A 14,297-nucleotide genomic window follows, 5' to 3' on the forward strand; every position below is an offset into this window, starting at 1 on the left:
AAATAAAATTTATCTTAAAAGATAAGGTCAAGGGCAGTAGGATTCGTGGAGACGTTCAATTCCATTCACATCTAAAGGGGAATTTCCCTAATCTGCACTTTCCAAAACAAAACCACCCCTTGACATTTTGCAGTGCACTTCTCTAGTCAAGGAAGGGGTCCAAATATGCATATACTGGCGAAAGCCACATACCAAACATTAGGGAAAACTGCTTGGCAAATCTACCTACAGATATGTGTTGCTTAGGAGGATTCCACCCCAAAATGCTGGTGGACTTAAAAAAAAAAATGATGTGGAAAAGCAGAGAACTGTACTTAAGACTGAAAAACTGAGAGAAATCAAAATTGGCAGATTGAGCCATTCCTAGTTGGGAGTTCTTTTCAGTAAAGTGCAGGAAGGTACCAACTTCCATCCTGAGTAGTCTACTCCTTTTTGAAAACTGAAATTCCCATGATCCACTGATGTGCCTTCCATTTTATCACCTGACTGCAAAGTCAGGTTCTTCTAACAGTAAGGCACAGCTCAGCTCACCTGCTACATGAGGACGTGGAAGATGCCTCTGCACCTGAACCTTTGTGTGCTGCTAAGGCATCACATTTCCAAAATCAGCAGAATGCAGAATTAAAATGGTTGTTCCACATGGCTAATCTAGCACTCTCTTTCTCCATAAGAATACCACAATACTTGTTCTCATGGGCAAGATCTCAAGCTCAGTTGGTTATAGCGTGGTGCTCATAGTGCCAAGGTTGCAGGTTTAATCTCTGTATGGAACAGCTGCATATTCCTGCATTGCAGCGGGTTGGACTAGATGATCCTCAGGGTCCCTTCCAAAACTACAATTCTATTATTCTATTTATTTCCTCAAGTACTTACTTCTAGACTGAATTGCTGCAATGCTCTGTTTGGACTTGCTTTTAGAAACAGCCTAGAAATGTCATCTGGTGGGAAATGGTGCTGCCATACAGCCCCTACGGAATCAGTAAAGCAGTTGCCTGGAACTCAAAGATAGTAGAATCTAACTAAACTTGTTCCGCCTGCATTGGCTGCCTCTTGGTCTATGGGCTCCGTTAAAAGTACAGTGGTACCTTGGTTTTCAAACAGCTTAGTTCCCAAACAACTCGGAACTCGAAAGCTGCAAACCCGGAAGTAGGTGTTCCAGTTTTCGAACTTTGCCTCGGAAGTCGAACAGGCTCCTGAGCTTTCATTTTTACCCTTGCGCAGCTCATTTAAGTCCCACCCCCCATCGTAATTAAAGCCTTCCGTTTCTGATTGCAGTGTTCTGAGGTGATATTTGGTGCTTTTGTTTTTGCTATTTATGTGTTTTTGTTTGTGCGGCTTTTTCATTTTTGTGCCTGTGGCTTGTTTTTTGTTTAATGATTGATGGATTGTGTGACTGCGGAAATGGATAAAAGCTCCTCATCCAAACAATGACTGTCATCAGCACAGGTAAGGAAAAAAATTAATTTTAATTTTTATCATCTACAATACTGTCTTATTTATTTATTTTATAGTACAGAACACTGGTTATTGCTTTCATTCTATGGATCATTGGTATTGTTAGTAAAATTCATGTTAGATTGCTGTTTTAGGGGTTGTTTTTAAAAGTCTGGAACGCATTAATCCCTTTTGCATTACTTCCTATGGGAAAGTGCACCTTGGTTTTGGAACGGACTTCCGGTTGGTTGCACTATCGACAATTACACGAAACATATGAAAAAGACAGTAAGAAAGGATTTAGCTACAAAAGATCTAGGTTTCAAACCGAAGTGATTGAAGGGAAAGTGAAATTACTGAAGGCTGCATACAGCATACTGCTAGAATGGGAGACGAAAGATGAAGAGGTAAAATCAGTCATGATCAAATGGGCACAAGATGTAGGTCACAACATCATGATGGAAGATTGGGAAAGGTTATGGAAAATTGACCTAAAATTTACAGATTGTTCTTTGCTGAGGGAGAATTATATGAAGATGATGTACAGATGGTATATGACACCAGTGCAGCTAGGGAAAATGTACAAAACTAGCTCAAATATATGTTGGAAGTACAAGGAAAAGGAGGGGACTTTTTATCATATGTGGTGGGATTGTAATGTAATTTTTAAAAAATTGAGAAATGATATACAATGAATTGAAGAAAGTGTTCCATCTAACATTTGTTAAAAAACCTGAAGCATTTTTGTTAGGGATTGTAGGGAAAGACCTGCCAAAGAAGCTGAAAAACATGTATGCGACAACGGTGGCGAGAGTCTTAATAGCACAAGGATGGAAGACTGAGGAAACTCCGATGAAAGAAGTATGGCAAGAGAAACTGATGGACTATGCAGAACTGGCAAAACTGACACACAAACTACGGGATAAGGATAACTGTGACTTTAAAGATGAATGGGAACCTTTTACAAAGTGCTTAAAGACACTACAAAGTGAATTGGACTCCTTGGTAGGTTTTGAATAAACAATCACAATTTTTTTATTGATAACAAACAGCTAGACAAATTAAGGATCTATACAAATCTGTAATATGAAGAATAGCATTGATAGAGAAACCAGAGATTGGAACTGAGGGAAGTTGGGGGTGGGTGGGGAGGTGGGTTGTTTTATGGGAGGGAGGGGGGAAATGGGGGGATTAAGGATGATATATTTTAAGATAATATGTTTTATTTAAACCTTTAATAAAAAATCTATTTAAAAAAAGGTCTGGAATGGATTAATCCATTTTGCATTACTTTCTATGGGAAAGCGAACCTTGGTTTTGGAATGGACTTCCGGAACGGATTAAGTCTGAGAACCAAGGTACCACTGTATTTTGATATCATGGTAGTGTACAGCAAAAAATCCATCACACATAATTTAAAACCGTACAAGGCAAAAAAGCTTCAAGCAGTTGAAAGTGAGGGTTCCTGCTGCATCTCTGCAGCCTGGAAGCGGAGGAGCCCAGCTCCTCTCTCGCTTCTCCAGATGATCTCCAGGAATGAGCCGGGATAGGATTGCACTTCAAGGACACATCCCAGAACCCCAGAGGGGTGTGGCCTGGGAAAGGGGTGTGGTCTGAGGAGGGGGTGTGGCTTGGGGAGAGGAATGGAGGGCCGCATCCAGCTCCTGGGCTTCAGGCTCCCCACACCTGTTTTTAAAAAATGAAAAGGTAGCACCAAGGCAGTCTGGTCTCCCCAACACAGTTGGCTTTTTCTGTGCTCTGAAAAAAGGATGAAAATAGCACAGGGAAAATACAGGAAGGCAGGGAGAGATTTTGTGAGAATGTTATGTATTTGCTCAGTAAAAAATGGGGCGATGCTTCCAGAAGGGAGTGTAATAGTATAAAACAGGGAGCCCTAAATTTTTTGAACTGAAGAGCAAATGTGGAATTCAATAAACCACGATGGACACATAATACACAGAAGAAAATTTGACAGTGCCCAGATCCCACCCCTACCCAAACAGGCAAAACGCCAACACCCTAAAAATATATAAAACGCAGGCAAAAAAGGGAACCTGCCCCCCCAAGGTCAGCATTTGCAAACAAACAAACTATACCTGCGCACCATTAAAAAACAGAAGGGGCAGGGGTGCCTTGGTGGGTGCTAAAGGAGGTATTTGTTGGGGACTGCAGTTGTAAAGGGTTGTCCAGATATCACAAGCAGATGGTTGGCAGCAGCGGACATCCTTGGAAAGCCACCAGGGCTGCAAGCACCCTGGAAGGGCGTGTTGCCAAACCCTGCTGCTGTGCAGCTTCCAAGGAGCAGCTCCAGCCACCCCACTACCCTATCAGAGAGCAACCCAATGGCGTATTGCTGCCCAACCCCTGCAAACAACACCTGGAACTGGCCCTGTCTCAGGCCTCTTCCTTCAGGTTTCTTCTTCAACCCATTTGTCATGGGCCAGGAATTGGCTTCACCTGCTGAGCTGCAGCCTGAAGGAGCAGAAGGCAGAGTGACTCCACCTGCTGCTGCCTTCTTGCTCCTGATGTGAACCAGCTGGCTCCAGCTTTCTGAAGCAGGGTTTCCTGCCTCAGTCAAACCTTGCTGCTTCTTGCTTCTCTTGACCTTGGATCCTCAGCTTTCTTGATCCCCGGACCATCTGACTACATGAGCTGAGATGCTCCTGCCCTTAGGACTGGACTGAACCTTGTATATGGACTCTGCCTCCAGGCAAGGACCCCCTGAGACTTGGCTGGTTGGCTGGCCTCTCCCGCCACTGAGCTCTGCTGTTTGTTTCCAGCAACTTGGCTGAGGCCAGAAGCCCTGCCTAAGAAAGCTGGATTGGCTAAAAATTACAGGAAGGGATACCGTAAATACAAAGTGTTTCAGCACCACATTTTCCATTTCAAGTATTTTAGAGCTGATTGTATGCGGCAGTGCCCTCTTTATGTATTCACATGGTGTATGTGGAATACATTGTCCTCTAGATCCAAACACACACACAACACATATGATAAGCAAACAATACTCCAAAGGGCTTATCTTGTGAACTTGACATTTAAATTGTTTAATTGTGACAAAAGCTCCTGTTTCCCAAAAAAGGACAGGGTAGGGATCTCTGAAACATGGAGGGGAGGAAAAAGAAAAAGCAGAAAGGATATTTCCAGGGGTTGAGTCCCTTCCAACTCTAGAATTCTATTATTCCCTTAGATTTAACAGCAAAACAAGCCGTTGACAGCAACAAACCCATATTTTTCCAGCTTTGATTGGAGGGCAGTCTCTCCCCCCCCCCATTCTTCTCTCCAGGATTTCTCTCACATACCTGTAGTTGCAAAACCACAGGGGATCCCATCTGGAGAGCCAAGCAGCCTCAGTCCCTCTCCCTGCCTCCCCATGTAAAAGAGCCTGTAAAAGGCAAAACCCCCGGCTAGCCCCCCCTCCTGTTAGCTACGGCTCTGCATTAGTAGTAGTACCCTGCCCATCTGGCTGGGTTTCCCCAGCCACTCTGGGTGGCTTCCAGCAAAATATAAAAAATAATAATATGTCAGACTTTAAAAGCTTCCCTGAAAGTTGTGTAATTCTTTATCTCCCTGACATCTGATGTGCTTTACCTTGAATCTCCTTGTCTGGGGCTCCCTCTTCCTTAGCTTTCTTCCGTCCCAGAACTTACTCGTGATCACTACTCAACCTGGTCGGTCCCTATATTACTGCCAAAATCACCACATTTCCATTCCTTCACAGGAGTTTGGTTGCAAACTCTGTAGCTTTTTGGGCAGAGCCCACAAGTGGAATACAGTATAAGGTGTAATGAAAATGTGATTGCTGAACATGATGCTGTCAAAAACCAGGAACACGGATTCCTGATGACTGCCAAGAGAGTTCAATGAAGGGAAGGAAATGATTGTGATGACATACAAATTAAAGAGAGCCCACAAACAGTCTGCAGGCGACAGCAAGTGAGAGAAGAAGAGTGGAACAGTTCTCTGTCCCTGTTCAGTGCTCAGCAGAGAGGTCAGGTGGATGTCCAGAGGAGAGAAGCCCCTACCTCTGCACCCAGCATTGAAATGCAGGGAGAGGTTGCCAGAAGGATGTTCTGCATGACTCTTCTGGCAGTTCCTAGGAGACAAGTGGTCACATCTGCACCATAAGGCACATGGCTCCCATCAAAGAATCCTGGAAACTGTTTACCACCCACAGCTACCATTCCCAGTACCCTTAACAAACAATATTTCTCAATATTATTCGGGAAAGGCCATGTGCTTTAAATGCACAATGCAGATATGATGATGATGATGATGATGATGATGATGATGATGATGATTTTGCACACAAGTAATTTTTGTGAGCTTAATTTCAAATTTGCCATAAGCAATGTATCCAGGATCAGTTGATTCCTCGGGATGGTGGCCCATTAATCTCTTAGAGGAGATGCAAAAGCATTGAGCATAATTGTTACCCTCCAACAGTCATTTTTCTCCTGATTAAAGAACAATTATATATTGACTATTTTTTTGTAAACAGACTTGATTTCACTATGTTCTGTAATGGCCTGACAAATAGTCAGTGATGTGCCAAAATTGCACAAACAAATCCATTCATTTTCAAGGGCAGCCAAGTGAAAGTGGCGTTCCTTGTTTGTTAGATTTTTATGAAGCCAAAGGAATAACAGGAAAACCTTGAACAGACAATTTCAAGGAAGGATTGCTTCCTTTTGATGAGTTATTAAGAACAAACTATCAACAGAAACCTCTAAGTGTTGCTTTCTGTCTCTTCCCAGGGGATGGGCAGAAGATAGATTGTGGGGCATTCATGAACCACTGGACCACCTAAGATGTGCAATTAATTAAAAAATAATGATGAGCAATTAGTTTCGCTACAGAGAGAAAGTCATAAATTGAAGCCATCATGCACTTTTGCAGGGAGCAGAGACTGAGTAATTAAGATCCGGGTCTCAACTGCCATAAATCTGCTGGTGAACAGGAAGCAACTTGTAAAGGAGGAAGAAAAAGCCAAGAAAGAATAGGTTTTGCTTTGAAAGAATAGGTCAAGGAGGAAGCCAGCTGCAAGGGAAAATGGACCTTGCCAAATGGGAATTCTGGTCAAACAAATTAGGCTTTAAAAGCAAATGTATCTGGGAGTATGTCTCATTTAATCCAATGAGATACTTCGTTCTGAGTAGATATGAACAAGACTGGACTCTTTAGGTTTTTTTTTGTCAGATTATGAATTCCACTTGCCTATTAAAATAATCAAACAGACTTAAAAAAAAGAATCATGGTAGAGCAAAACTACTGAAACAATGATCCACAACAGTTAAAGCATCCAAAGGTCTAAAACTCCAAATAGTGATGAAAGAGCAGGTCACTAATTAATGTTAATAAAAACCTCAGAAGCCGAACGCCTTTGAACTTGAACATTTCGGCTCCAGAACAATCGAAACTCGGAAGTGATTGTTCCAGTTTTCAAACGATTTTCAGAAGCCGAACATCTGGCACAGCTTCCGCAGCTTCCAATTGGCTGCAGGATGCTCCTGCAGCCAATCAGAAGCCATGATTTGGTTTTCAAACTGTTCCAGGAATCAAATGGACTCCAGGGACGCATTAAATTCGAAAACCAAGGTACAATTGTATTAGGAAATGTTATGTACTGAGTTGAATAGGATCCAAACTGCAGCAGTCTGATTGGTCCTAGAACAATAGGATCCAAAAGGCAGCAGTCTGATTGGTCCTAGAACAATAGGATTCAGAATGCAGCAGTCTGATTGGTCCTAGAACAATGCAGCAGTATGATTGGTTGGCAGGAACTACCCAATCATGCTCCAGATAGAAGTGAATCCACAACCTGATTGGCTTACAGTAGAATTCTGGAATTAGCCAATCATGTGCAGCCCATTGTGTAAATAATGTATATAAAGCAGATACTTTGAGGGGACTTTCATTCATTCCTCCTCACCACTATGAGCTGAATAAAGAGCATGAAATCACTTCGCGACTCTGAGTATATTTCAGGAAACAAATGTCTTTACAATCTGTCGAAATTCAGAAAGAGGGAACCCAGTTAATCTCTAGCAGAAGGGAGTTTCACAGTTGTTGGCCCACCATCCTGAAGTTCCACATGTCTCTTGTGCTCATGCACCTGTTCGGACAGAGCAGGGGCTTTATCCAGGCACTTCATCTGAAACGTAACTGGATTCTTTTTTTTTTTTAACTTCTTTTTATTAAGTTTCATATAAATAACCAAAAAAAAGAAATAACTTCACAGTTACAAAAAGAGAGAAAAATACAAAACGAATATCTAAACATAACATAAGTATTATCTATTTCCGTTACAGTTCTTTGTCCTCACAATTATCTCTTTATATCTCAAGAACTTAAATCATTCTTCTACGCTCTATTGACCTCCATCCCTCCCGCTTTCAGGCTTCTTAGTATACATAATTTATTTTCCCCGCAGCTAATAATTGTTAATAGTTTACACGTCGTAAGGTTTATATCAAATCTGTTATAGTTTTTAGGTTTCTGTAATTCCCTTCAATGTATATCATAAATTTGTTCCAGTCATTAATAAACTTTGTATTTTTTTGGTTTCTGATTTTTTGAGTCATTTCTGCAAGTTCAACAAATTCAAATAATTTTGTTTGCCACTCTCTAATTGATGGGATATCTTGATTTTTCCAATTTTGGGCAATTAACAATCTGGCGGCAGCTGTGGCATACTGAAATAATGTCTTATCTTCGTTTTTAACTTCATCTCCAACTATCCCTAGTAGAAATGCTTCCGGTCTTTTAGGGAATGTATATTTAAGTATTTTTTTTAACTCATTATAAATATATTCCCAATATTTCTTCATTTCTTCGCATGTCCACCACATGTGGAAAAAATTACCTTCTTTAACCTTGCACTTCCAGCAGTTCTTATTCCCAGTTTTGTACATTTTCCCCAACTTTGCTGGGGTAATGTACCACCTGTACATCATCTTTTCTAAATTTTCCCTGAGTGTTACACAAGCTGTAAATTTCATTCCACTAGTCCATAATTTCTGCCATTTGTCATACTCTATATTATACCCCAGATCCATTGCCCATCTCATCATTACCCCCTTTATTTCCTCATCTTTGGTATCCCACTCTAATAATATGTTATACATTTTGGATAGTAATTTGGATTTGCCTTCAATTATCTCTATCTGAAACTTAGATTTCTTTTCATTCATTCCTACTTTTTTATCATCTCTCCATATTGCATTTATTTGATGGAATTGTAACCAGCCCGTTAATTTGTCTTTCAACTCCTCGTAAGGTCTCATCCTCCATCCATTTTCTGATCCTATCAGTAGGTCCTCATAAGTCAGCCTTTCTCCCTCCATATTTGCCTTTTTAATTATTAGAATATCCATTGGTGATAACCACCAGGGCGTCTTCCATTCTAGGAGTTTTTTATTTCTTTCCCACACTTCGAGTAGGGGTCCTCTAAAAATATGATTTGAGAATCCTTTATGTATCTTTTCTTTATTCTGCCATAAATAGGCATGCCAGCCGAACCTGTTGTCGAACCCCTCTAGGTCCAACAGGTCGGTGTTTTCCAGATTAATCCAGTCTTTAATCCAACAAAGGCTGGCAGCCTCAAAATATAACTTCAGGTTAGGTACTGAGAAGCCCCCTCTTTCTTTTCGATCTGTAAGGATTTTGAATCTAATTCTTGGCCTTTTACCCTGCCATATGAATTTCGACAGGGTTCTTTGCCAATCTGTGAATATTTTAGATCCTCTAATCACTGGGATATTCTGAAACAAAAAAAGCATTCTCGGGAGTAAATTCATTTTTATCGCCGCCATTCTTCCCCTCCACGAAAGCTTCACTCTATTCCACATATCTATTTCTTTCTTGATCTCCTTCGATGTTGTAAGGTAATTATCTTGAATTAAATTTATATTTTTTGTGGTTAACCAGATACCCAAATATTTTATTTTTTTTACCACCTTAATTCCGTGCTGTTCCTCCAGTTTTTCACTTTCTTTTTTTCCCAAATTTTTAATCAGCATTTTTGTCTTTAATTTATTTAATTTAAACCCCGATAGTTTACCGAAATCTTCTAGCATTTCCAAGGCCCTGCCAACACTTTTTTGCGGGTTTTCCATAGATAACATTAAGTCGTCCGCGTATGCTTTTAATTTGAATTCCTTTGTTCCTATTTTGATCCCTCGGATCTCAGATGCTGCTCTCATCTTATTTAGAATTATCTCTAGTACCATGATAAATAAAAGGGGGGATAGAGGGCACCCCTGTCTTGTTCCTTTTTCAATTTTAAAGGAATTTGTTAAGTTGTTATTTATAATCAATTTTGCATCTTGATTCGAGTATATTGCCTTTATTCCGTTCATAAACTCGCCCTCTAACCCTGCTCTTTCCATGCTCTTCAATAGGAACTTCCAAGAGACATTATCAAATGCCTTTTCTGCATCTATAAAAATTAGTGCCGCAGGTATTTCGTTCTTACACTCCAGATATTCTATGATGTTTATGGTATGCCTTACATTATCTTTGAGGAGCCTATTTGGAAGGAATCCTGCTTGATCCTTATGTATTATATTTACTAGACACTTTTTAAGTCTACTTGCCATCACTTCCGCAAAAATTTTATAATCGTTATTTAAAAGTGATATGGGTCTATAATTTTTAATGTTCAATTTGTCCGTATCTGGTTTAGGGATCATCGTAATATGAGCCTCCCTCCATGTCTCTGGTATTCTTCCTCCTCTCAATATACCGTTCATGATGTTACATAGCACTGGTGTTAATTGATTTTCCAATACTTTATAATATTTAGCTGACAATCCATCTGGTCCTGGGGCTTTCCCTATCTTCATTTTCTTTATCGCATTTTGGATCTCTTCTGCTTTTATAGGGTTATTAAGTTGGGTTCTTTCTTCCTCTGTTATGGTTCTCCCATTATATTCTTCTAGGTACTTTTCTATTTGAGTTATGTCTTCCTTCTCTTTTTTGTACAACTTCTCATAAAATTTGAGGAAATTCTCCTTTATTTCTTTTGGGTCTTCTATCAGTTGTTCCTCTATTTTTATTTTGTTTATCACATTTTGTTTTTGTCTTTTTCGTAATTGCCAAGCTAATAATTTACCCGTTTTATTAGCTGACTCAAAGTATTTTTGTTTCATTAATTTAATTTTCCATTCAGTTTCTTGACTTATTAACATTGAGTATTGAGATTGTAACATCTTTCTTATTTGGATATTTTGTTCATCTTTCGGGTTTGTTGTTAATTTTCTCTCACACTCTCTTATCTGAGTTAGGATTTCCTCTTTCTTCTGTTCTCTTACTTTCCTCCTATAACTATTTTGTTGAATGAAAAACCCTCTTAAAACAGCCTTACTGGCGTCCCAAACTATATCCAAACTTATTTCCGTATTGAGGTTCAAGTCCAAATAATTTTTTAGAGTGGTTTTAGCTTTTCCGACCACTTCATCATTTTCCAATAGATGTTCATTCAATCTCCATCTGAATCCGCCTTGTGATTTACCTTTTATTTCCAAAATTACCGAATTATGATCTGAAAGAGTTCTAGGTTGAATTTCACACTTTATAGTTCTTAAAGTAAATTCCCTTGAGACCCAGATTTGATCAATTCTGCCCCAGCTCTTATGTGGTTCTGAAAAGAAGGTGAATTGTTTCTCTAACACATGTTTGTATCTCCAAATGTCTATTAAATCTAAACTTTCTTCCAACTTATTAAAGGATCCTGGCAATTTCCCTTGATTATTTTTTCCCCTTTCTGATTGTCTGTCCAATTCTGGTGTCGGTACTCCATTAAAATCTCCTAGTAGAATTGTCTTGTTACATTCTACCTCTAATATGATTTGTTCCAATTTTTTAAAGAATTCCGATTTATTCAAATTTGGGGCGTATATATTTATCACATTGATTTTCTCCCCCTGGAAATTAATTTGTACACCTAAAATCCTTCCTTCCTCATCTTTACAGATCATTTTGGGTTCCCATTTTTCTTTCACGTAAATTACTACCCCTCTTTTCTTTTCAGCTGTACAATTTGTAAATTCCACCCCCAACTTTTTGTGCACCAAAATATGTTTATGCTTTTTGATTACGTGTGTCTCCTGTAAACAAATTAGATCTAAGTTCTTTCTTTTCAACACATTTACTATTTTATTCCTTTTAGTTTTTTCGTTCAAGCCATTCACATTCCACGACAAAACTTTCAAATTCATCATATTGACTATTTTTCCGTTTACCAACAGCTAATAGTTTAAATTTGAGTGGTTTTATTCTCCCTGTTCACCTCTCCTTCCTCTTCTTCCTCCTCCTCTGCAATCTCTTCCTCCTCTTCTTCCTCTACTTCTTCTTCTCTAGCTTTGTCCTCTTTATCTTTCCACGGTTCGTTTTTCTTTCTCCTCTCCTCTGGACCATCATTTTTTCCTTCATATCTCTCCTCTACTCTTCCTAAATCTTTCTCATATCTACGTAGGAATTTTTTCACTTCTTGAGTCTCAACAATTCTAAACCTTTTATCTTTGTAAAAAAAGGAGATCCCTTCCGGGAACTCCCATCTATATTGTATGTTATTCTTTTTTAGGACACTTGCCAGCTGTTTATAACCTTCTCTTTTGCGCAGGAGTCTAGTTGGTATCTCTTTAAAGATGATGATCAGTCTGCCATCAATAATTAATCTTTTTTGATAGCTTGTTTTCAATATCATATTTTTCATCTCTATCGAGCTAAAAATAACTAAGCAATCTCCTGCGACTTTGAAATGTAACTGGATTCTAAATTATTTAATTTAATCCTAAAGTGACAGGGACTGAAGGTGGACAAATTATCAAGTGACCTGGTGGGTTCTTGCTGACCCAGTGAATGTAAGGGCAGAGCTCTTGCAATCCTCCATCCTTTTCTGGTTCCCACCCTACCCACTTTAAATTACCAACCTCCCCTTGGGAAACCTTCAAAGTGTGCAGAATATTTGGCCCTCCAGATGTTGCTGAACTGCAACTCCCAGCAAACATGGCCAATGACCAGGGATGATTGGAGTTGTAGTTCAGCGGCATCTGAAGGGCCAAACAGATCTCCCTCTCTGAGGTCAGAGTTCTTTTTTTCTTTTTGACAAGGGAGATCCTCTGGCTCCTTGGAAGCCCTCGCAGGGATTACAGGGCCTTGGCTTTAAGGGACAATTCCAGTATGAATATATATATTTTTTATTAAATTTTCTGTTTTACAATTTAGAATATTCATTTAAACAACCTTAAAATATCAGTGACTTCCCTTCTTCTCTTTCCATGGTTCATTTTGCATAACATAAATCCCTGCATATTTTATATAAACTAAACCATTCAGTACCCCATTACATCCATCAAAACTTATTTACACTGTTTAATTTATCTTAATGCTGCCAACGTTTTCAAATGTACACAATTTCCCCCCATATATTCAATAAACATTTTCCAATCTTTAAACGTATGTTCTTCTTGTTCTCTTATTCTATAAATTAGGTCCACAGGCTGCACATATTCCATCAGTTTAAGTTGCCATTCTTCTCTGGTTGGGACCTCACTCATTTTCCATTTTGGGGCTAACAATACATGGGCCGCGGTTATGGCATATATATAAATAACCTTTTTTGACACCTGGGAATTTCCATCTGAAAAGTGCTTTAAAACATTTTTTTCAGTTCATTATAAATTATTTTCCAATGCTCTTTAACCCTTTTACAGGTCAACCACATATGAAAGTACCTTCGACCTCATTGCATCTCCAGCACTTATCTGATTCAGCCTTATATATCTTCTCAAACCTACTCAGAGGTAGGTACCATCTGGGAATCATTTTCAAACAGTTCCCCAAGGAATAACATGCTGTAAACTTCAGATCGCTCTTCCAAAGTTTCCCCCAGAGATTAAAATCTATGTTATGTCCTATATCTATTGCCCAGTCCTACAGGCTTTGACAAGCTCGTCTTTTGTGGAAGCGAAAGCTCAGAAAAAGCTCAATATGGAGGCCAAATGGCCGAAATATTGGGAAATTTTGGAACAAGAAGGAGATAGATTGAAATTGCAGAGTTTTGAGAAACTAAAAAACAAAGTGCGAGATTGGCTTCATTATTACCAGATAATGGAGGCATATAATTTGGACAAAAAAATTGGATTCCAGGTGGAAAAATCAAAATTAGAAACAGAGCTGTTAGAACCTAAAACTAAGATCTTGTCAAAGATGTATAACTTGCTGTTGAAATGGAACACTCAGGATGAAATCTGCTATGATTAAATGGGCACAAGACGTTGGACATGACATTATGTTTGCTGACTGGGAACAGTTATGGACCACAGGTATGAAGTTTACGGCATGTAATGCCTTAAGAGAGAATATTATGAAAATGATTTACAGGTGGTACATGACCCCAGTCAAGCTTGCAAAAATTTACCATTTGCCCGATAATAAATGCTGGAAATGTAAAGAAAATGAAGGTACATTCTTTCATCTTTGGTGGACGTGCCCTAGGATTAAGGCTTTCTGGGAAATGATTTATAATGAAATGAAAAAGGTATTTAAATATACCTTCTTGAAGAAACCAGAGGCATTTCTACTGGGCATGGTCGGCCAATTGGTGCCAAAGAAGGATAGAACGTTTTTTATGTATGCTACAACAGCAGCAAGAATACTCATCGCAAAATACTGGAAGACACAGGATTTACCCACTCTGGAAGAATGGCAGATGAAGGTGATGGACTATATGGGATTGGCAGAAATGACAGGCAGAATCCGAGACCAGGGAGAAGGGTCGGCGGAAGAAGATTGGAAGAAATTTAAAGACTATTTACAGAAATATTGCAAAATTAATGAATGTTAAAATGATGTCGGAT

This window comes from Podarcis raffonei, chromosome 17 (assembly GCF_027172205.1).
Source record: "Podarcis raffonei isolate rPodRaf1 chromosome 17, rPodRaf1.pri, whole genome shotgun sequence".
Lineage (NCBI taxonomy): Eukaryota > Metazoa > Chordata > Lepidosauria > Squamata > Lacertidae > Podarcis > Podarcis raffonei.